This window comes from Passer montanus, unplaced genomic scaffold, assembly GCF_014805655.1.
Source record: "Passer montanus isolate IOZ18808 unplaced genomic scaffold, ASM1480565v1 scaffold33, whole genome shotgun sequence".
In the NCBI taxonomy this organism is placed as follows: Eukaryota; Metazoa; Chordata; class Aves; order Passeriformes; family Passeridae; genus Passer; species Passer montanus.
In genome coordinates this window covers 7,007,564-7,032,050 of record NW_024368041.1, presented here as the reverse complement: position 1 = coordinate 7,032,050, position 24,487 = coordinate 7,007,564, and the positions used below count along the sequence as shown (strand labels likewise).

General features: G+C 44.6%; 1 long non-coding RNA gene across 2 annotated transcripts in view; it reads right to left on the bottom strand.

Annotated features, from left to right (window-relative positions):
- The window catches only part of LOC120505186, an 88,481-nt gene extending 65,018 nt beyond the window's left edge, over positions 1-23,463 (bottom strand). Inside the window, exons 1-3 of one of the 2 annotated variants that reach the window (XR_005628180.1) lie at positions 22,632-23,463; positions 1,829-1,909; positions 1,611-1,711 (exon numbers count right to left, since the gene is read on the bottom strand). This is a non-coding gene — a long non-coding RNA (uncharacterized LOC120505186). The remainder of the gene's footprint in view (positions 1-1,610; positions 1,712-1,828; positions 1,910-22,631) is intronic. The other variant, XR_005628179.1, reaches the window with a different exon arrangement.
- Between the last annotated feature and the right edge of the window lie 1,024 nt (positions 23,464-24,487).

Sequence of the window (24,487 nt, the reverse complement as noted above, 5' to 3'; positions counted from 1 at the left end):
AGCAAAGAGACCAGTGGCAGAAGCAAACATCAAATACAAGGGCACCCTGAGTCCCTGCAACATCTTCTGGTCCCCAAGGCACACAGACAGAAGACAGGAGAGGTATGTGTCAGGCTCAGGCAAAGGGCAGTAACCACATCATTCCACTGTGACAGTTTCCCTTGCTATAAAAAGGAGAGATTTCTCTCTCCAGGGTGGCAATGAAAACACTCCAATTATCAGTAATACAGAAAAGCTAACAGTAAATTGCAAAGAAAACATTAAATAAATGAAGAATAACACAAACACATTTCCTTTGCCCACTTACAACTAAACAAGAGTGATGTACTACAGCAAATTCTATTTGTTCTTTGACTTAAAGGTGACAGTCTTGACAATGGACCATCATCAATCTCTATTTCTGAACAGACTGCCCTCAGAGAACAAACATTGAGAGCATCAGTAGAAGCATAAGCATACCAAAAATCTTCCAGAGCTACCTCTGCTTAACTACGACACCTTGTACATCGAAATTGCAGCCAGCGTCAATATTTATCCCCACTGCCATAGGGATGAGCCAGCACAGGCTGAGCACTCTGCAAACACAAGCAGAACACATCTCCATCTCCAAGAACTAGGAGGGGAAGAAGAGGGGGTGGCTGAGCAAAGTCAGGCGGATGTCTGTGCAGAATTTCCCCTGGCTGAGAGATGCAGGGATGTGCACAAAAGCTCTGGATGGGGATTCTAATCAACAGAGCTGACATGCAGGCCCCAGTTCTTCACAGAACCACACCTAGGAGATTCTGCACCTTAGCCAAGGTACCAGGATGTGGATGCTCCCTCTACAGGTGTCAGGTTCCCATGGGGAGATGGCAAGCATTGTTCCAAACCTTCCTGTGGCTGAAAAGCCACAAGCCACATCACTCAAAAAGCCAAAGAGCAGAGCAGCTCCAGGGCTGGTTCCCAGGAGGTTACAGTGCAGCCCAAGCAGCTTCACTAGGTCTTAGTGCAGTGGCTCTTGGGGCTGCAATAAACTCCTGAGGCTGGAATCTCTTGCTGATTCTCACTGGGGCTGCAACAGCCAGTGTGAGATGACCCAGTTGGACTGAAACCTCCTGAGCAATCATACCCTATCCTTCAGGAATGCATGTATGCTGCCAGTCAGGGTGTATAAATGCCGAGAGCAGGCTCAGACAAGTGGCTCGCAGATTTAAGCTGCGTCCAAACCTTGAAGAAAATTTAAGGGCAGCTTAGGAGAGGCCAAGCTTTCATGCCCCGGCTTTGGACACCCGAAGCCACAAGCAAGCACCCTGAACTCCAGCCCTCCTACACAGGGTACAGACATTACATAGGCCTTGCAGACCCTACAACCAAACAAGCTGCCCCAGCTATGCTGACAGTGCAGAGAAACAGGTATTGTAGGGAATGATTCAATCCATTCAGATGCCTACAGCAGGTCAGGGTCAGACACTTCCAAAAAATACCTATTTCCCTCCAGCGACTGTAAAAGGAGGCTGGGGGGACTGGATCAGTAGCAGGTAATTCTATCAGAGTTCTCTAAACTTACACAAGTAAAGTCCCCTACTGTGAAGCCCAAATACAGCCAGAAACAAGACCTGTGATGCACAAACCTCAACATATTCCAGATAGTCTCCAGCCCTTCTGATACTCCCAAGCACAACAGCAGTCTACAATCCTCCCATCAGGCCTGAAGAGGCAAATACAGCAAAACCTGTAACAAAAGGAAATCTGGAGGATCAGCAGGAGAGGTCTCACACAAAGGGTGCAGAGAAAACCCAGAGGGCTTCTATCTCCAGGCTTATGAGTGCTGAAAGATATCACCACTCACCTCATTTCCCAGGAAACCCTGGCAGGATCTGACCTCCCTTTGACACGCTCCTCCCTTCTCCTTTCTGCAGTCAATCCAGACCTGTATGACATTACAACAAAAGAAATGTCAGCAAGCTCAATCTTGTCCCCTCCCTCCAACCTAAAAACTTCAATTGCCTTAATTTTTCAACATAAGGCTGCAATGGAAACCAGTTATATATAAATTACAGCTTATATAAATAGCAGCTTATGTATACATTTAAATATTTATAATATTTTATATATTTAATACATATTACCTATTTAAATATATACATACATATATATGAATATATAAATTGGTGAAGGGATGGGGCCCCATGCAAGTGGCTGAACCATTCCTCTGCAGCCACCAAAGTTCAGGCATAAATGATGGAGCCCACAGCCTGTCCCATGCTGGACTACCACAACAACCCAGCAGTGTGGCATGTCAAGGTCCTCCCCAGATGTTCACTGCCAGCTCTAGAGCAATCCCTCAAACACTCCTAAGGAGTAATGGGAGAAAATACAGACAGGAGTGACAGGGAGCCTGGGCCAGAGCGGTGAGGAAAAGGAATGGAGGCAGCAGACTCCTGCACCATGACCCAGAGCATCCCAGTGTCATCATGGAGAGGACATGGGCTTTTCCTCATGGTGACCTCCAGACATTGCTGAGCCCTCTCATCACAGCCCAAGGGTCACACAGGACAGCCAGGTGGACATCAGGCTGCTGTTCAGGTTCTCCGTGCTCTGCTGGGTGGTGGTTCTCATAGACTTTTCTCCCACCACACAGGTCCCCATCCTCTCCATCTCAGGCCACAGAGCCCTTGTTGACACAACTAATAATTCACACAGCCATATATCAAACAGCTTTCTATCACACAGGCTGGCAGTGTAAGTGTGAGGCAGAGGAGGGAAGGGGACCTTTATCACCATCAAAATCTCCTCATTGCTCAGCCTACTTAAATCCAGCCACATTTGCACTGCTAAATTTGGGAGAGTATGAGAAGCATTCCCTCTTAATGGGAGGTGGGGGAGGGACAAGGCGCTTCTGGCCTTCTTTAACTCCTGCCAAGTGCTCTGTAATTCAAAATCCATGTCAGGGAAGCCACTCCTGGCTGCACAGCAATGGCCTAGACCCAGCAAACCTGGAGATGAGTGCCTTAACTCCTTCCAGTCAGCATCTGAGCTTGCCTATATTAAGAAAATTATTGAGTCAGGCTTTAGGAAACAGCTCCCACTGAAATAGCAGGTATCCAGGAGGTATGTGGAGGGAATTCTGGACACCACCACACATCAGCTCCAGACAGTGAGAGACCTGAAGACCCTCCCCTGATAAGATGCAGTGCTCAGCCTGGTACCAGCTAGCAGCAATCCTCATCTTCAAACTCATTTAAGAAGCTGTGAATTACTGTTTTTGGCTACAAAACAGATGAACTACTCAGGAAAGACAGCATCAATACCTGCAGCAGGAAGGGGTCACCATTCCAGAGAAGCATTACCCTGACCTGCAGCACAGGCACCTATAAACACTTACCATCAGGCTTTGCTTTTGAGATATAGGAACAATTAAACATCTCTCTCCCTGTTGCTGACAGGTACAGGAAGGAAACAAAGGTTACAGTAACTTTTCTGGACCTGTTCTCCATAAACACCATCAGCACCTGCACCCTTCTTCAGATGCCCAGAGAAATGTGCCCTGGAAACACAATCCATGGAACATCTGGGGGGCCAGATGTGCTGCTGCCCACGCCCAACAAATAAACATTTTAATTAATCCCAGAGGGTGCCAAGTCCGGTGGTGTACATGGTGAGCCAGAAATTTTCCTCAGCATTCACACTGAGACATTCGAGGGAGCTTTTGAGGAATCCAGGCATGAGCCTGGGCAAGCGGCCGGAGACATTTCCCAAGCAATTCACACACACAAAAAAACCCCAAACCCAAAAAAACCAACCTAGGCTGGTTTTCAGCAGAAGTGGGCATCAAACGTTCTGACATCAAGAAGGATGATTAAAGACAGCTGAGGTGCAGGAAAGATTAAAAGAACTAAATATGCCCAACCTGGCTAAGCAATGAGTAAGAGGAGACGTGATAAAAGACTCCAGGCATCTGAATGAAGGGAGTGGCATGGCATTAAAGGACTGAATAAAATATCTTTCTGAGAAATGGATCCATCAACGATCTCTCAAGAGATAAGGTACAAGCCTCATTTTTTAGGCATTTATAAAACCAGTCGCCAGAACTGAGGTTTTTGAGGAGAAATCCACATTGCCCTGAAGGGAATATACACCAAAGCTTTTTATCTCTGCTATGGGGTGCTGCAAAGAAGGACCTCAATGCCATCAGGGAGCACAGAAAACTTGGGATGGGGCAAGCATTTCATCCACCTCACCCAAGAAGCAGAGATATGCCTTTTGACTGTAAAATTAAAATTTATAAACATACTTGATTTTTCACTTTTATTTTTATTCAGCAGCCCTGATCCATAATGTCTCAGGGTTAGGGAAAAAAAAAAGAAGGAAATAACTACCAACCTATTAAAAATGAACAGGTCTGGGGATCTAACAAGTACTAGATTTTTTTTCAGCACAATAAATAAACATACATGGCATGATACCAAGGAAGCAAGAGCCTGGATTGAGCTGGGCAGTGGTGTTCCTGGCAACTGCCAGCCCAGCAGCTCCCTAGACACAGCCAGAGACAGAACACACATGGGCAAAGTGACAAAATCCTGGAAGTTTTTCAATACTTGGCTCTGATGAGATCATACCCTTCAGTCAAAGTATCCTCTGACCCTCTGAAACCCAGAGGCCTTATACACCTTATAAAGATCAGAAATGAGCCCTAAGGCCTGAGTAAACCACCCAGGAGGAGAGATAAACCTGTTTTGCTGGCTTTGCCCCAAAAAGCCATGTAATGCACACCTCACTATCAACTCTGTGAAGCCAAAACAGTGGATTCTGTGTAATTTCACACAATGTCTGGCCATATGAGGGTCTTCTGGACATTCCCCCTAGCACAGAGCGTTGCACCCTAGGGAAGGAGTTTGACCAGGCCAAAACTATTTACTGAATACAGACATATGCATGATGAGGTTTTTACCAACACCAGCTTATCAGTTCATCTGATGTGCCTGGGGACTGCCAGTGATCACAGAATGTTCTTTCAGGTGCTTCTGCCCCAATATTGCTGATGCAACTCAGCCACTGGGGGTAGGACTTACAAAGCTCAGTGGTATCCCAGATTTGGGTACTTAGAGACTTCTTCCCCAGTTGGGAAAAGCCAGAAGACATTTGTCAGAGGTGTAATTTTAAGTCACTGTTAAATTCACACAATGGCTGCCCCTGACCCCCTGACCTAGTGAGCCAAGGCAGGGTAGTTGAATCTAAGAGGAAACTAGATAGGAAAAAACACAAAAGGTGAGTAATTTTCTTCTAATTAATTCCCTAAACCAGTTCAGTGGGGCTCAGGCAAGTACCAGAAATCTTTCCCCTTTTGGCGTGAGTGAGATCAGCTGAACTGCAACATGTGACTGCAATCCAAGGCAACCTTTGTTTGCAAGACCAAGACTGGATCTTTTTAATTTTATTTTTCCCCCTTTCCCACAGCAACCTCTTAAGTCTGCAACTGCCTTTCTCCATGGGAACAGGAGATCCACCGTTAATTGACCAGTGAGTTTTATTGCAGAGTTGAAACAGGATGTTCACAGAGGATTTTATTGTGGATTTTTTAATAAGTGGGACATTTTAGTAGGCAGTGTATCTTCTTGCTTTATGCCTGCTTGTTGTTTTGAGAGGCTGAAGTACAAAACCAGACTGCCAGATTCATTTTATATACTGAAGAAACATGATTTTGTTCTACCCAATTGTAAAAAAAGAACATAAAAAGACCCGTTCAAAGTGGAGGAAATTCTGCTCCTTATGTTTGGGATGAAAAGGGAAAATTAAAACATCTAAGATAGATTATTATACCTTCCATCAAACCTTCATCTTCCCACAGAATCAGCTGCTTCTATTACTGCAGCAATACTGATGCTGGAGATTACCTGGCTCAATGTATCACTGTCACACAGAATTAAAGGTTTGCAGCCTGTATTTGGACAACTCCCTCCTTTCCTTTTGATGTTAATTTTGGGTATCCCTGCTAAGGCCATGACTGCAGTTTTACTCTGCTCTCATCATGCATTCAGACTGACAGCCAGAGCTGGCAGCTCTCACAGCAGGTGTGGCAGGAGGGCACAGCCCCTCTCTAACCCACAACTCATCCTTCCAGGAACAACTTTGGAATCTGGAGAAGGGAATGTAAAATTTTGACTTGTGCAATTCCCACTACAGGGAGTGGAAGTTATTTTTTCCCCATTCAGATAGTTAATAAGAAACAACTCTCTCTCAAAACACAGATTAGTTTCTACTCAGAAGAGTGGGCTGTGGAGATAGTCCATGTGTTAAAAAAAAAAAAATGCAGAGAGCTCCCACAGGAAGAGCCCCAGGAGGAGCTGTGTTCTGGGAAGCAGCCAGTTCTCCATGTCCTTCCCAAGAAATACATTTCTCATCCTGACACATACATTTTGGTACACCCACTCCCACTCAGCAGAGCCTTTGCCGGCATCCATTTCCCCTGGATATTTTACAAATGCTTATCCAGAGCCTCCCATTCTCACTCTCTCATATGGCAGTAACTGCTATTCTATTTTTGCCCCAGTTTTGAAAAGGTGTGAGAGAGAAATGAGTGTTTTTCATGTTTCCGAAAGATGGAAACCTCTGTCTGAGCTGGCAGCAGCTGCTCTGCTGAGGGAGAGGGGATGGATGCACTTGTCCTGTGCACAAAGCTCTTGGAGAGGGAATGGGGCAGGATGTAAGTGCCTAGACTGCTGCTGGTAGTCTGGAAAGAGTTACTGCTGGGCTGGGGTGAAGAATGCAAGTGACGAAGCAGCATCCTGCAGGGAGAGAAAGGAAAACGTAAAAAAAAAAAAAAAAAAAAAAGCCTTACAAAACCTCCAGCTCTTTGGCTGAATTTCAGGATGACTACACTTTTACTGTAAGTGTTTAGTAACTCAGACTCACATAACCCTCTCTGCCCACTTGGGGCCACGAGATGCAGCTTAGAAGCGACAAGAAATGCTTCACACACACACACACACACACACACACACACATCCAGCCAATCCCTGTCCAAGGGAGGACAAAAAGCCTTTAACAAATTAAGCTGTGTTTCCCATTTAAGCAGAGCTCCATCGCTATTTATTTAACAATTTTAAAGTGTTATTTTAGCCTTCCTGGGTTTTGTGTGTTGAGAGATTGTTCCTGGGACAGGAGCCAGAGTTGCTTAGAGCAACCCAGCAGCTGGAGAGGGAAGGAAAGGCAGGATGGAAGAGAGGAGGAGGAAGATGCCAGCACGAGGCTTCACTGTGGTCACACAGCCCCCAGCCACAGAGCTGGAGCGAGGTGAATAGAAAACTGGGGACAATGAAGGGAAAAAAGAGCTGGGGTGGAGAGCTGTGTGTGCTCCGTCACCATTTGGTGGCTGTTGAGGTTCCCTGCTTTGAGCACCCTGAGCAGGTGTGTGGGGGGATGAGCAGGTGACAGCACAGCTCTGGCAGTCCTGCACACACCAGCATCCACCCCAGGAAGATGCCACACAGCTCTCTGTGGGTACCATCCAGGAGAGGTGCTCATCCTGCCTGAGAGATGCTCTTACAGGAAAACTGACCAGAGGATGGATGACCCACCTGGGCACAAATGTTGTTTGATATACACCTGATCAGAATGCCCTGCAGTACCAACAGCCCTGGAACAAATGCATCAAGGTTAAAAACAACAATAAACATTTCCTGTGGCTATCAGACAACTCCCACTCAGACCTACATCCTCTTGCCATGACTATACTTCCAGATTGGCTTCCCAGAACATCTCTTTGCATGAAATACTAGTCCTGTGAAGTCACCAAAGACAAGATTTCATCCTTACACATAATTATATTCACCATTGTCATTAACATAATAGATCTGTTCCTTGAAAAGGGACTTCTAAAGAGAAAGTTAGGTGTTTTTAGTTTGTCTTCCTTAAAAACTTAAAAATCCTTTGTGCCAATGTCTTTGCAGTCCTTTTACCCTGTCCTCTGAAGTCCAGCAGTTGCTAGACTCTGCACTTCCTCATTTAGAGTTGATGCTGTTGAGTCACCTGTACAGCACCCTGGGGTTTCAGAAATGCAGTTTGGAGCCTTCAGCATCACCCAAACCACCAAAGACAGGTTTTCTGTGTGCCCAAAGACACATCCCAGAAATGCCACTACAACTTTGCTGACCCTACTGAAGAGCTCTGCAGCTCCACTGTCAGCAGTCCTGCCACACCAGCCCTGCACCAGTAAGCCTCATGTGGCGGTCACCCCTTCATCTGGTGATATCATATGGAACTGTCTGGGGATTTGACTTCTTCCCAGAGTAAGCCCCAGCCTACCAGCCTGGAAAAGGCAATGATTAGTAAACTACTTGTTCTCGTCTTCACTTTCTCTATACCCATCTTAAGACAAATTACCATGCTTCTTTTATTTTTTAAGCAACTGAGATCAGCACAAGCCAGATTCAGTGACATGTCAGACTTGTCACTGAATTCAGTGACAAGCAAACATAGTAAGCTGCTTTTTGGCTTTTTTTGTTGTTGTTGTTTGTTTCTTTGTGGGTTTTTTCCCTTTTTTTTTTCCCCCCCAAGGGAATTTTAGCATAAGCAAGACTGGAACTGAAGCCTACATCTTCCTAGCAAGGCTCACATCTATATCCTCCAAGATTGTGGACAAAGACTCTGTCTTTGAGCTGTACAGAGATGCAGCAAGGCAAGGGAACCCTGCAAACCACGGGGGAAAGCTCTGCAGCCTACAAAAAATCAACCAGGCGTGTCCTGTAGGTCTGCCTATCTAAGATCTTCCTCTTCAAGGCACTTCTATATCCTCCAGTGATTACACTGTTTCAGCTTTGATGCTCTGTGTTCTCATTATCAACCAACCAATACCGGAATATCCTTTCTTCTTGCAGTAAACCCCCTTTTTTTCCCTAGGGGTAGAGCTGGTTGGACAGAACAGACCAGGCATTTAGCATTTCATCATAAACCTAAGTATCAGCTTGAATCACTAAGGCTTGCACAGCTCCAGCACATTCCCATCAGCTGCAAACACCAGCCTGGTAACATCCCAGCAGTTGCAGGAATATTTGGTTTAGCATCCACAGCAGAGGAGATTGTCAGCTTACATCACAGCACAGAGTGACCAATTTGTGGTCAACCAAACTACTTCCAAGAGCCAAAAAGCCAAGTGCAAAGAAGTAATGACAGAAATTTGGATTCAAAACATCAGGAGGCGTTGAGACACTCAGCCTCAGCAGCACTGACAGGGGCAGAAGCCATGCCAAAATCTGGATGCAAGGACTGCAGAAATGCTGGGCCAGGAGGGAAGTCAAACAGCCACCAAGCCCTGAACCCTCTCTTGGCTTGTCTTTGTGCTGCTCTCCAAGGCAACACCGGCACAGCCCTGCCAAGAGCAAGCAGGACTCGGCTGCAGTTCCCAGCGATGAGTATCACTTGCCCCACCACCCAGGAAGGGCTGCTGTGCTGCTAACAAAGAGTTTCTAATGCTTTTTGGGTCAGCTCCAGCCTCACTCATTCTCCTTCACCACCACCACCAGGAGCTGGAACCCACACTTTGAGAAATGCCAGCCTACCCCGTTGCTACCAGGCATGACAGAGACGATGCACTGGGAGACCGTGCCCAGAAAAGGAATTCCCTATATGCAATTTTTGTCTAGTCCTGTCTTCAGACATGGAGAGACATTGTGTGCTGTATTCTTCACACCACCTTCCTGTCTCAAATCTGCTGTGTTCCCTTCAAATCTCAGCTCTACCAGGTGCTCACAACCTCCAGTTCCTCTCCTTGCCCTCCTTCCTCCTGCATAACATCTGCTGTCTGCGTGGCCATACTTTGAAATAAATTTGGAGAGACTTCAGCTTTTTCTATACTGAGTGAAATTCCTTGTCCCAACTCACATTATGGACATGAGGTGTGACTACACAACTGACCACACAATGAGCTGCAGCACAGTCAATACCAGGAGAGCAGAGATACTTAGCCCCAAAACTACTGCTGAAGACAGCATACCATCAAACCACAGCCTGACACCTGTGGGCTGTTGGTTTTGGTTTTTTTTTTCCCTAGGTTTAATATATGCAAATCTTCCAGCTATTCCTTCTAAGTAAATTTTCCCAAACAGAAGCTTCATCTTCCCAAGCTGCCTGCTTTCATATTTAAAATAGAGGGGCTGAGACTAGATGCTGTGTTTCAAACAGGGTTTTTACAGAACAAATTATTACCTTTGCCATTTTTGTCTGGGCTATTCAAGATCTACCTGTCTTCTAACAGCATCTGACTGCACAACAAGCTTGTGATTCACTGCAGCTCACAGATTCCTTTCTGTAGTTAACCTGCTCATTTTGAGAGTTACTGCTTATTTTGGGTATGTGCATCCTGTTTTCCAAGAGTGCTGCTTTGCACTTGTCTTTATTGAATTTATTTTTCCTATCTTTAAACTAGCCTTGCAGCTCATTAAGGTAACTGTAAGAAAAAACGTTATGACCTGAAGTACCTGCAATGTCCCTGTTTGCATTTCATCTCCTGTATCATCTGCAGTCTACCATCTGATCTGCTCCTGACACTGCAAATGACTTCCTGATCCAACAGAGAACTATTTCTTTTAGCTTCTTAAGTACCAACTTACAATGATTTCATCTTCAGCACATTTCCCAAGTTTGTTTACTGAGCTGTTGGGATTTCCTCAAGAAGTACTCTACAACTTTTTGAACTTCTTTGGTAAAGTCACTAAAACACAAGACCTGGTATGAGACTGCCTAACAGTTCTGCAGGCTCTCCATCCTTCACGAGAACTTGGGAGGTATCACAGCTAAGGGCTGGCAACTCAAGACAGTATGAGTTCTGAAGTTACTTGAAATTTTATTTAAAGTCAGCTCAAGCAAATCATCCATTCCCCATTTAGGATCAGCATCACAGTTTTTCAAGTCTTACCTACCCAGCTCTCTGCTGCTATTTCCTGTGGCTGAGCTAAGACTTCAGGGCTGCAGGCACTTACAAAGAAAAGCTCATGCCCAATGGGTTAAGAGTTGTTATTTTCATTAACTTTAAATCATAAATATGATTTCCACTTGAAAAGGGAACACTTCATTTAACAGACACAGTGGCTCTGATGGGTAATGAAGGGTTTCGAAGGAAATTAAAAAAAGGGAAGCAAGGGGGAAAAGAAAAATAACACTTCCAGAAAGTTTTCCGAAGGAAATGAGTAACCACTTGTTATTAAATGATAAATCACAGTCCTCAGGAAGGAGCATTGTCTGTGGTCTATTTTTAATGAGAAAATACCCGTCACTGGCACAAGGGCGATATGGGACACATCTGTGGACAGTGGGAGTGTTCACTGCGAGGTATCATCTCACTGCTACTATTCCCATCACTTATCAGCAACAAAAACAGGATGAAAAGAACATGGCTTAGAGGGAAAAAAATGCATCCAGGGCAACAAACAAGGGCTGCTGTTCTCCATGGATGGAAGACAGGAGGAAACACTAGAGACCCAGGAGAGGCTGAGTGTAGTCTTGGGCTTTGCTTGTTTTCCTGTGTGAGGGATGCACATGAAGCCACCAGGAAGCAAATCTGTGCTGACCCAAATGTCTCTGTGGGGGGGGGTTAGGTAACCTCCAACATGCAATTGCATCCTCTTTGTCCCCAGGATGGGGACACATTAGGTACACAGCCAAAAGAAGCCCTCTTTTCCCTAAGATTTGCAACTAACACAGAGTTTTCTGGGGAAGCACCTGATGCTGCAACACCACTGATGCTGAACACTTGAAAGGTGTAATTAGCCTGATTTTATGCTGATAAATGAGTCCCAGATTCTGGTGGCAAAGTGACTCAGCAGCTGGGAACAGACACACTGTCAAGGGAAGGGAAGCAAAAGACAGCAGAGTTAGCTGGAGGTTCAGGTATAAGCACAGCCTCAAAACAAAATCAGTGGCCCAGACCTGGCCATCAGGCAGCAAGACTCCCTGCACACCACTGAAGAGATCATTTTTGGCATCTTATGTCAAGCCCAACTCTCCCAAGTCCCAGCCCAAGCAATGGGGTTCAGCTGCAGCCCAGGTTCCCCATGCATTCAACACATTCTGTCCCAACACCACACACCCCCACAAACTTTCCAGACTGCAGCAGTAACGAGCAGAAACCTATGGCCAATGTGCTGAAATACCATGCACTATGCCTGATTTTACTGTGAGGGTGACCAAGCTTGCTCAGGAAGATTGTGGAGTCCCCATCTGTGGAGATATGCAAAAGCCATCTGGACATGGTCCTGGGCAACTGGCTGAAGCTACCTACCACCTGCACGGGTCCCTTCCAGCTTCAGCCATCCTGTGACTTTTTAATTGCAAAGCCACCTGCATTGCAATCCTTCGCTTTCACTGACCCACAAAAAAGACTGTAATTATTCAGTTTCTCAACTATTGCTGACATTCTTTCCATAGATGAGGTTTAAGCCTTTTTTCTCCCTTTTCTTTTTAATAGGAACTTAGCCCCAAAGTTCACAGCAGATTATAAAACATGCACACACACATCACTCTTCCAAAACAGCATTTTAAAGTGTTTGCTTGATTTTCTTTTTCCTGCCACCCATAAACCACCACCCTGCTGGTCTAATTCATTGTGTGGCATTTTGCAACGAAGCGTAAAATGGTATTAATCATAGCTCTGAAAAAACACAAACTTCTTCTCTGAGGTTTGAAATAACCATTTGGAAGAAAAACTTCCAGGAGCCAGAAGGACTGACAGGGCTGGAGACTGAAGTCCTTGTTTTCAAAGGCCAAGTGTATCCCAATATATCCCTTGGACAGTTGCCCCAAGCCAGAGTTATAATACTTTATTCTTCAGTTCAAGTAGCAAGAAGGAGATTTGGTACAAAATCAGTACAAATACCTAAAGGGAATAGGGAGGAAAATGTGTGGTAAATCTAATGGGAGGCCTGAGCTCAGACTGCAGCTTTGGTGAAAGTGTCTGAAGCCTCAGCTGCCTCTCATCTCCAGGATGTTGCAGCCAGAAAGACCAGATAAGGGTACCCACCTCTCACAGGCAGCACCTGAGCATCAGGGACAGTGTGCTGGCACTCACCAATGGCATAGTGTTGCCTCAGCCACAGGCAGAAGCACAAAGATTTGCAAAGGCTATGCCAAAAAATAAAAATCATTATCATCTTTGTTTTCTGGCCAAACACCACTGGAGAAAATTACCTTCTACATAAATCAAGTTCTTTGTTCACTTTTGTGGATTCAGTGCTTCTCACAGAAGGGGAGCTTCTGTCAAAGATGGAGTCAGAAAAAAACATGAAACTCTTTTTTAAGATAGATGCTTTAGCAGCTATTTGCCAAAGGCTTTGGAATCCCTCTGCTTCAGTGCTAAAACATTAATAATTTAAACACCTTCTTTTAAATTAGGAAGGGCACTAAAAGAAACTATTGAAAGAGAAAAACCATCAAGCTTGCCACCACCTCCAACTCAAATACTGACATTTTCTCTCAAACCTCAAAAGTAGTTTCAACAACCTGATAAATGAGAAATTTACGTTTTTCTTACCTGTCCTTCCCTCACACTTTCTCCTCTGCCATTAATCTTCCAGGCAAAGCAGCTGACCACAAGGACAGGGCACACCAATCATCCCGGTACAAAAAGACCCAGGATGCTGTAACCAGGGGCAGGGGTGGTGCAAACAGTTGTCAAATGTTTCACAGGGCATGGCAAACATTTCGTGTTTACTATTATACTAGTGGGGTGGGATGGGATGGGATGGGATGGGATTAGGATAGGATAGGATAGGATAGGATAGGATAGGATAGTTGGAAGTAGGATAGGATACGATAGGATACGATAGGATACGATAGGATAGTTGGAAGGACTGCAAGCATCATCTGGTTCAACTGCAAGTACTTTGTGTTAGAAGAGCAAGACAGAGAGAGCAAGACAGAGGGAGAGAGAAAATAATTATTTTCTCTTCTTTTTAATCTGTAACCCCAGGCTCCTGTGCATGATGAAGTTCCCTGCTTATTCAAAGCCTCTATGCCTCTGCCTGTCTCAGCTACCAATGCCTTCCTTATCAGCACATTTTATTCTTTTCTATTCTTTGAAGAGCTCTGCAAATTGAAAAAAGGGTATTATCTTCATATTTAAGAGAAAAAGAAAGGCTGGCAGAGGAAGGTGTACCTCACTATCAAGGTTTTTGCAAGAGCAGGAACAATGTGGCAGACCAAGATCCATGCTGTCTACACAGACCCCATCAGGGACCCCACCTCCTTCAGCAGCAGCTGCCCCAGGCACAAACCTCTGTCCTGGTATCAAGGTGGCCAGACAAAAGCACATACTTGGAGACACATCCCCCCTCTCCCATGAAGATATATGAACTTCAGATGGATTTGGACCAGTCCAAATTTGAAAAGATGTGTACAGTCAGGGGGCACCATCCATTTACTCCATACCAGGTCTTCTCTTGAAGAAAACCTCTTTGATTTGAGTCTCCACTGCAGCCATGCAAGCAATGGAAAAATGCAACCTTACGTCTCTCCAAAGGATGCTTAGACACATCTCTTCCTCGGGGGAAAAACGAGGATTAACTATTCAAAACCTACATGCCAGGCAATCTGGTGACCAAGTGCCTCCCCCCGATAGCTTTTCCAGACAGTCATGAACTTTAAACTATTTTTTGTCTCCAACTCTCAGCAGCTCCTAAACAGTGTGAGCTAAATATTTATAGAAGAATCACTGTTTGTTTAAGTTCCAATCCATACTCCCTGAAGTCCAATACGCCCAGATCCTGAAATGACAGCTGATTACAGAAGAGCCTGAAAACAACACAGAGGGGACACTGAGACTTACCAGATCTTTCATCTGGATGTTTTCTCCACTGGTTGTTTTGGGGAGCCTTTCCCAGCTTCTTTCAAAAGAAGAGGAACTGCAGCTCTTGCCAGCCAAGATCCATGCTTCATCAGAGACTTTGGCACAGCTCTGCTCAATGACAGAGAGCACCAGGTTTTGGGGAGCCCCCACTGTGCTCCAGTTAGGCATATGGATTGCTGCTGGAAATGCAATGGAAGCACCCAAGCTGCAGAACAGCAGGCACTAAGGCACGGGAGAACACCCCAACACCAGTGCCACAGCTGGGGCACAGACAATGTCTGTCACTCTGTCACTTCAGCTTAACAAGTTCTACCCTCACTCATCTCTTCCGGACTCAGCAACAGCTTTTCCAATTTACCATGGCGTCCACTCCACCTGAACAAAACAGTCCTCCCATACCTTACAAAAGAACTAAGGATACCCACACCTTCTGCCTAACTAAACAGCCTGTCAGAAGTTGAAAAGACACCTGTATAAGCTGACACACTACTGCTATAAGCTAGCCAAGTCCAACAAGTCAGCTCCTTACATATGCTGTTGCACAGTTTCATGGGTGAGGCAAGAAAAAAATAAAACTGTGCTTCATCCCCTGTAATCATGTGTGACCAGAGTTGTCCTTTTGGAATGTAACTGGGGACTCATCACCACAAAGGAGCACACAAGATGCAAGGCTACCAAGCAGGCACAACTCTATGACAACACATCCCAAATGAACATCTCACCCTGCAGACCTCAGTGTCCAGCTTGGCATCTTTAGAGGGACAGCAGAGGCTGGGAGACAACACCCAAGCAAACACACTTCCAATGACCACCCAAGGCCGGTAATTCCCTTTTTTTTTATGGTTTCCCACACAACTCCTGCATGAAGAACAGAGCAGAAAGTGCTCACTCCCCTCAGATGTGTCTTTGCTAAAGTCCAGAGACCTCAAACCAGCACCTACTTTGAACATGCCCTTGGATGACTAGATGTTGCTGAAGAACTCAAAAACCCCTCTGACAGCTGCTGCTGTGTCTATCCCATCAAGATGAATTCTTCCACTGCAGCAATATGGGACTCAGCAAAGTTGCTCCATCCTGGGGTTCTCCAAGGGCTAGAAGGACTCCTTGCACAGGGTGTTTCAAGGCATTTAGCCCCAATAAAATAGAAAATGTGGTTTTCAAGCAAGAGGATAACTTTTGTAATCAGGTGGATCTCAAGGACAGGTTTGCACACTCATTATTCACCTTCCAGCGTGACGGCCCATGCACGGATGAAGGACCAATTGTGGAAATGTCCGTGCCAATGCCATGAATACACTCACAGCCCACACCCATCCTCACATATATTTTATATCCAGGTGTGCCTATGCACACATACACATGTAAAGTGCCATGAAACCTCCTCCTGTGTTACCTGCATGGGAATATGCAGGAGTTCATATGCAGGAGTACAGAGGGCCACCACAAGCCAGCCATGCTGGCAGACAAGACTAAAGAGGAGAGTGCAACAAGAAAGCTGGAAATAATGACAAGCACTTTCATCAGTAAAACTGCAATTACCCAGCCAGCACACAACCTTGCATCTCTGTGGAGCAAGCAAATCAACTTATTAGAGAGATGCTTCTACTGTGATCCGACTTTTAGAGAAAGGGTAGGAACTGGCCCAGCTTTTCTATGTTTGATTTCTCTGGCTCTCATTCCCCATTATTGGGGAGTCACCATGCACATCACCATGGCTGCTGGGTCCACTGGAGCCAGCCATGGCTGGGAGGTTGAAGGCACAAGCCTGCAAACAAGGAGCCTTCAAAACTGCAGCTGTTCTCCTCCAGCATCATCCACACATTCAACATCATGGAGTTGGCTTTACTGATGCTTCATGGAAGAAAATTTTACTAGGGCATAGAAGAGAGACACTTTTCTATTTTAATTCACCTGGCCCTAAAAAATAAAAATAAAAGAGAAAATAAAGAAGAAATACAGCCCCCCTCTTTCCCTTTTTACATAAATATTGGATCTGAGCACTTTATGCTCCTAAGAAGTTAAAAATAGGAAATAATATCAAGTCTGTGTGCTGCATCTTTTATCAAAGCCCTTTATAAACATCAAAACCAGCTCCTCTGCACTCTTTTATACTTTCCTGCTGTCACTCACAATTCATAAAAGGGGTCTACAGAGATACAAAGGGTAAGGCACTTTCCAGTACTGTCACAGAGAGTCTGGGACAAAAACAACCAGCTTTTTCTCAAAGCTCTGAAATCTAACAGCAATTTTATGACATAATGTCACTTTTAGCACAAGAGATGAATAATAGATATTCAAAATATAATAACACTTTCATAAGTAAACAATGCTTTGCAGTGTCAAAGCTTTTCAGCAGCAGTGTCAAGCCTTTGCAGAAAGATCAACAGTGCAATCACTGAGCAGCACCGGGAAGCAAACACTGCATGAACACACACATGTTTAGCCAAAAGGCAGAGTCTCTCTGGCCAAACTCCATCTGCCTTCTCTAGAGGCACACATCCAGATCTCCTCTACAAAAAAAAAAAAAAGGGAGGTAGGGAGATTAACAAGGTGACCCAGAAATCCCTTACACTTAAATTCGACTTTGACCCTGCCATCTCTGAGAGACAAGTGATAAATCCAAACCTCCTCCCCACCTGAAAGATGAGCAGGCTTACACTCATCTATATTCAAGAGATATGAGCATTAATTAACTCCAACATTAAAAAAACACATTTGAAAGATGATAGCTGCTAGAATATTCATGACTCTCACCCAGCCTGTTTATATAACTGGATATGAAGCGAATCCTCCGAGTAAACCATGGCAAACCTGGCAGCATCATTTACCTGTTCAGCATCTTTTCCACAGAAAGCAAATTCCATAACTTGTGGTCACCACTATTTTTTTTCCTGCCCTGCACATAAGAATTCGTAGGGAGGAAGTGATAAACCCATGATAAAAAAAATTCCAGTGAACTGTCAGCATTATCCTAACCAAAAAAGAATTTCCTCCTTAGTCATCCACAGGCAGGGTAAGCCAGCTCCCCCATGAACTACAGAAGAGCAGGGAAAAAGTGCTTATCTGGGAAATTACTTCTCTTCCTAGTACCTTGGTACTTAATTTTTAAGCAAGGCAAAGGTCAAACAGAAACCACCTGATGGTGATACAAATGGAGCCCTGGATAAAACGGCCCAGGGGCCACCACAAAGAGCTGCTCTCTGCAAAAAGCTTAATGAAAGCCAAGAGATAGTGCCAGTGGGGAGGATGATGGCAATCCCACATCCATGTGCCTCAAGAATGCTGCCAGGGGCAGGAGGGCATATCCAAGCTGTGGAGGGGGCCAAGCCAGGGCAGTGTGGGGTCTCCAGCATCACTCAGCTCTCCAGGGAATGCCCCCAGCCAGGCAAACTGGGCTGCTGAGCCTGGGGTGAAGATACACTTCTAATCAGGACAGTAAGAGATCCAGAGGCACCAGGGCTGGAATGCAGCTGTGCCTCATCCCCCAAGCTGTCTACAATAATTGTTATAAATACAGGTACTTCGTTGTGTTGCACACACTCAGGCCCTGTTTCTGCTGCTGGAGCCCCAGGCCTCTAATCTGACTTCCTGATTTTGACACTGCAGAGACAAAGAGGAGGCAGCACAATGATGGTACCCTGCAAAAGTACAGCAGCAAAATCACAGGATACCCAAAATCAGTGCCAGGGAAAAACTAGGAGGCTGGGTTTGATTCTAGGTCAGGAAACACCCTGAGAATACAATATTGCCCAAAAATGGCATTTTGTTTTTCTGAACTGGGCTCCACACTGCAGGACAAGAAGATTAGGTAGATGCCCTCCCATGGTGGCAGACTGGCCCTATAGCAGCCACTCTGCTCAGGAATTTTTGTCTGCTGCCCTATATAAGCAACCAAACCAGCTTGGAGATGATTAAAGCTTCATCAGAAACTCTTCAGATCATGTCCCCTTCACAGGGGGAGCAGTGCAAATCCTGCCACTTTACCAAGAGCCCCTCCAAGGGCCTCTCACAGCCCTGGGATGCCAGCCAGCTTTGGAGGCTTTACATTTTCGTGGCATGAGACAAATTTCGCTAAGAGTTCCTCAATGCTAATCCTCATAATGCTGCCCAGCAGCTGGGAGCACCAGAAAACAGCCTGTTGGCACCTCCAGCTCTGCACAGAGCCCCTCAAAGCAACACACAGGATTCAGAAGCCAAGCATACACCTCTTGCTTTCTTGCTGGCATTAACAATATGTCTCATGATAAGTCACTGCTTCTTTGCAACCTGAAGAACACAGCAAGTCAGCAGATAGCTCAATATTTACTGTGCACAGTAAGTCAGGAAAAGCGTGGAAAAGCAAAGATCACACATAAAGAAAAGCAACAATCACACATAAAGAAAGATTTTTATTCTGAAAGTAATGACTGGGATGCTTTGGTTAATACAAAATTCCAAGCAAGGTCTTAAAGCAATCAATAGAGGATCATTAAAGACATACTAGGAGGATAATTCCAGATATTTAAAAATATATGAATATTTATTTACTTATATAAATAAACAGAAATATGGCCTAATGTATCCCCAGTTACATGCCCTGCAGTAAGGGCACAAAGTTTGGGCACAAATGGCATTCATTAATAAGTGCCCCAAAGGAGACACAACCTTTAAAGGAGAGCAAATGCACAATTCAAAAGTGGTTGATGTTTTTAGCATAAACTAAGGACTGACATTCAGCTTTAATTTGCTTTGTTCATGTTGACTTTCACTGCTGCACAATGAGCAAAAGTCAGCCTGTGCAGGATGAGCACAGGTGAATCAACATCCTTCACCCTGGGCATGCTCTCCTCCAACCTCCCCATGCAGGACAGGGGAAGAAACATCAAAGCAAAATTTCAGCTTCAGCACTTTCCTCAAGCTAAAGAAGATGTGAATTCAAAGATTCAGCTGTAAATATTTTAAAAGTGGCAAATGGACTTTTGGCAGCCAAAATAAGAATCTTTAAAAGCACTAGCATTTGCTGCCCCCAACCCTCACAAATCCAGCCTGCTGAAGTCGTAAGCGAGGTTGCCCACAAACTGAAAGTTGAAACTAGCTTCAGCCCCAATTCCAAAAAACCTGGAAGTAATTTTAGAAGCAGGAAACCATCAAGCAAGAGACAGCACCTGTAGATTAAAACCTCTTCCTCTGTCAGGCTTCAACACATTTGACTCACAAAACCATAAAGAAAGTAAGACTCCCTTAAAAAAGCCTCATTGTCAAAATTTTTTATAGCTTTGAGGTTATATTTTATCCTTAAACCAATAAATACTTGCAATTCCTTAATTTGCTGCCAGCTGGGGAGAGATTTAAAAACTTCTGCAAACCTGCAATTTCAGTGCTGGTCTGTGCTGGGCACTGAAAAATTCCGTAGGAGTGAGAGTGAGAGGGGTTAGTCATGACAAGAACATCCCTGCAATGTGCCAGGGCTGCTTTTCACTGTCATCCAACCATCCTTAATACTGACTTAGACCATCAATGATTTTCATAATCAGTTATGTGCTTTTGAAATACACACCCACATACATAACCCTCAAAGGCAGCCAAATAGCAGCTTTCTGGGTTTTTTTATTATTATTAATAACATGCATCTGTATACAGACCAACTCCTTAAAGGACATTTTGATCCAAGGATCTGCAACCTGACTCAAAGCAAATCTTTGCTACTTTACCAGCAAAACTCTTGAATGCTAATGGGGTTAATCTTTTAATTAGCACCAAGGGATGCAGCCAGCAGCCCCCCTGCCTGGATGCTCACGCTGACCAACAGCAAAGCCCTTAAACTACTTATCCTCTGAAGCTGCCCCACATCTATGCAGGGTGAGACCTGCTCTGAAGAAAACCTGAGACGATTTTTCATCCCTGTAAAGGACAGCTGCACATTTACAACTGAAGCATCATTCCTGGCCGAGCTCTAATTCTTGGGCCACTCCCAGGTGGCCCAGAAGTGCCAGGTGCCTGCCAGACTGTGTGTGACATGGGAGTCACACTGCAAGGGGCCGAGCAGAACACAAAATTCAGGGTCCACCTACCATGGCTTTTCTCCTTGCTCACTGTCAGCGCTGACCCTGCAATGCAGAGGTCAAGCACCCTGGGGCTGCTCTGGGTTATCCGGGTTACAGGCAGGTTTTGTTCAGTGTCCAGAGGCACCAAAGGGCCTGGCAGCACCAGAGCAGAGCAATTGATGCCCCATTCGCTCCCAGTTACTCATAAAAGATAAAGCTCATTCCACTGCTGCTGACATAGGACCTTTTCACATCTTACAGCAACAAGGGGAGAGATCTGGTTTGCAATGTCTCTGTCAAACAGCTGACCACAAAAAAAAAAAAAAAAAGGATTTTTAATATTAGTGGTGTTTGCTTTAATTGTAGATAAAAAGAACAACTGCAAGAGATTTGTCTTTCTTAGGTGCTTTAGAAGTTATTAGGAGCTAGTTAATAAAACACTAGGGATTTCAGTGATGGGATAACTGTTAATTCAGGTTGAGGAAGGAAAACTATCTGCAAATGAAGAGCTGGTTCCAGGGGATGTCTCTGCAGCAGAGCACAAAGTCATGCAAGCACACGGAAGGGTCTGGCCCTGCTGGGCTGAGCTCCGGGCAGTGCTGCTGGAGAAGGCTCTGCCTTGGCACATGACTACACTGCTGGGGCTTGAGCATGGACCATCCCCACCAGCCTGGCAGGATGCTGCTTCCACCTCCAAATCCCCACTGTTAGCTCCAGCCTCTCTTACAAGCACAGCAAGCACTTGACTTTGCTCATTGATAAAGCAAAGAACATCTTTATCCCAATCTCTGTCTACAATCTCCATCTGGCCTACGAGTCACAGTCAAACTGAAGCGTGAGGCAACTGATTATGCTTCCCACTGAACATGCTCTATCCACCCTACCCCTCTCATTTCCTTCCTCTGATGCAAAATTGTGCTTACCATGCAAGAAGATGAAACTTTTAATGCCTCACAAATGCTGAGGGGAATGCAGAATAAATGTACATCAAAGCATTTTCAACCCTTTTCCTTCATCGCCTCCTCTTTGTATGGTGAAAATAAAAGTTAGAGACAAAGAGCTAATTTTTTGTCTACTCTGTAGAAGGAACCCTGAGCCTTTGACCAAACCAGCACAAGTGCCAAAAAGAATGATTTTCACAGCAAATTGATATCCAGAGACACCAAAACCAATAATTCTCTGTTAGAAAGAATGGGAAAAAAACTTGTCACCTCCACAAAAACATCTAATTCATTGTAAATTACTCTAGTGATGCAAATTTGGTTGTTATCACTAGTGCTATTGAGTTATACATATCTATATGGAATAGGAATAGTTTAATTTTAGAGCTAATGGCATCTCCTTTTTTATGGGGTAAGTCATCCTCAAAATTACGTTCTTCAGCAGAAATTCTGTTGAACTAAGAAGAGAAAAAACATTTGTGTCATCTTTTTTGAAGTGAGACGATAAAGCCCGCTAAGCTGATCCGCACACAGCTGATGGCAGCTGTGGGTTACAAACACAGCTGCCCAAAAGTCCTGGAGGATCCAGGTGCAAGAATGAAGAGCATCAGATCCATCCTTTCCCTCATCTATGAGGCTATGGTTGGTCATCAGAACCTTCAGAAGCTGACACTACTGTTCCACAAGAACCTACATCTCAAATGGGGTCTGTTCCAACAAAGAAAAGTCATTCTTAGAGTATGGCACCAGGGCCTTTGGTAGGTCTTACCTTTAGCACAAGCTAGTAAGAAAAAAAAAGACCGAAGATCAAGAAAGCAAACTGGGCAGTCAATGTAAAAAGCATTTACATACCTGCTGGACAGGAGTGCTGCTGCTGCACTGGAAAAGCTCTGGGAGAACAGAAAATATCTTCCAGCTGGGTAAAGCAATGGCTCCATTTCAAGAAGATGCATGAGGAGGTATTCCAGTAAGTGACTGTAAGCTGTAATCCTCAGGACAGGGCCACAAATGACACAGGGTGACCCAGGGAAAAACAGAGTAAAAAGATGGTAGAAACTTCCAGATGCTTTTATCCACAGCCAGCATTCTCCAGATGGTTTTGTGGGTCCACAGGTCCATGCATCCCATGCTCCCCATGCTCCTAAAAATCCTCTGGAGCTATGAAAAGGACCAGACTGCCAGACTCCAAAGGTTATTCCAGACAAGTGGGACACATGGGGTTGGGACCTTCAGAGAGAAGAAAGGGACAGGCCATTACACAACAGCTCTTTTCACATTGGACAAAAATCTGGATTGCAAACTTTAACATTTTGATTTATTTTTGCACAGAAGGAAGGTTTTAGGGTTTTTTCTTTTTTTTTTTTTTCATTTGCATGATTTATTGAAATTAATGTAACAGTGAGCATGGACACAGCATGGAGCAACACCTCCAGATGCCTCATAGCTTCTAGGGGATGTGCAAGGAGGAGAAGCCAGAAAATGAAAGTAGTTCTCACCTAACCAACAGATCTTTCCAAAACTATTCTTTTTCTTTTTGTCAGGTGAAAGAACAGAGTTTTCCTCCCCTCTCCTTTCTGCCACACCTCCTAAACCTAATGAGGTATTTTCACTACCAGGGAAGAGGAGGATGGAAGGGGTTGTAAGGCAGCAGGCCAGCAGCACCATCTGCCTTCCTGACCTCAGTGGAAAATGTCTCTCCACCATCAGGAGAATCACACCTTCAGCAACCCACAGCAAAGTCTGGCACAACCCACCAGTGACATAGCAGAAACACTCTGCCCTTCAGTACAACAACCCAATGTGACCTCCGACCAGACAGAGCCACACTTCCCACCTCTGCTTTCAGAGAAAATAAACACATCCCAGCAAAGTGGCTCAAAATACCCAAGGAATTAGTCATAAAGATTCTAGTATTTGACGTATATAAACCCATCATGATCTGGGGGGTTTTGGTTGTTTGTTTTTTCAATTCTTTTAATCTGATCTTACTAATTGTGCTGGGAGTAGAGTTGCTGGGATTTTTGTTTGTTATTTTAAAATATGAAAGCTGTCGCATAAACACAGGCAAGTGCCAGGCCCGGATATAATGCCCAGCAAGTGCTGAAAGGAAACTCAAATAACTCTTTGCCTGACATTGCTTTCTAGTTCATCTGTAAAAAGAAAACAGCAGAGAGCAGCTGAGAGCCAAAAAAGGTTTTTTCACTTTGTTTTAGCTGCAGAAGCACAAGAAGGTGATAACATTGTGTATAATGTAACCAAGCAAAGGAGTAATGAAAGTGCAAGCAAATAGATCAAATAGGACAGGGCTAAGGAAAAGGTGTGATAATCATTTGTTTTGCTAATTGTGTCAATAAAGTCCTATCTACCCTCAAACAGCGGAAACGTCATCAGATATTTAAAAAGGAAAAATCAAGTGAATAATTAAATGTACAAAACCCTGACATTTTTTTTCCCCAGATGTTCTCTTTAAAGGGTTGATTAGGAGAGTCACATGTTTATTTGAAATAAAATTTTAGTGACTTTGATCATGTTTAAGTCACCTCACGTACAAAATCTACTTTGAACCAAAACGATTCTTCCCTAGGGAAAATAATCAAAACTGCTTTCTTTGCAGGAAAGATGCACCATTACCTTAGCATAACCCAGGCTAAGCTGAGTCGTGGGGACAACACCATCACCAACACAAATCTGGTGTGCCTACAACGTGT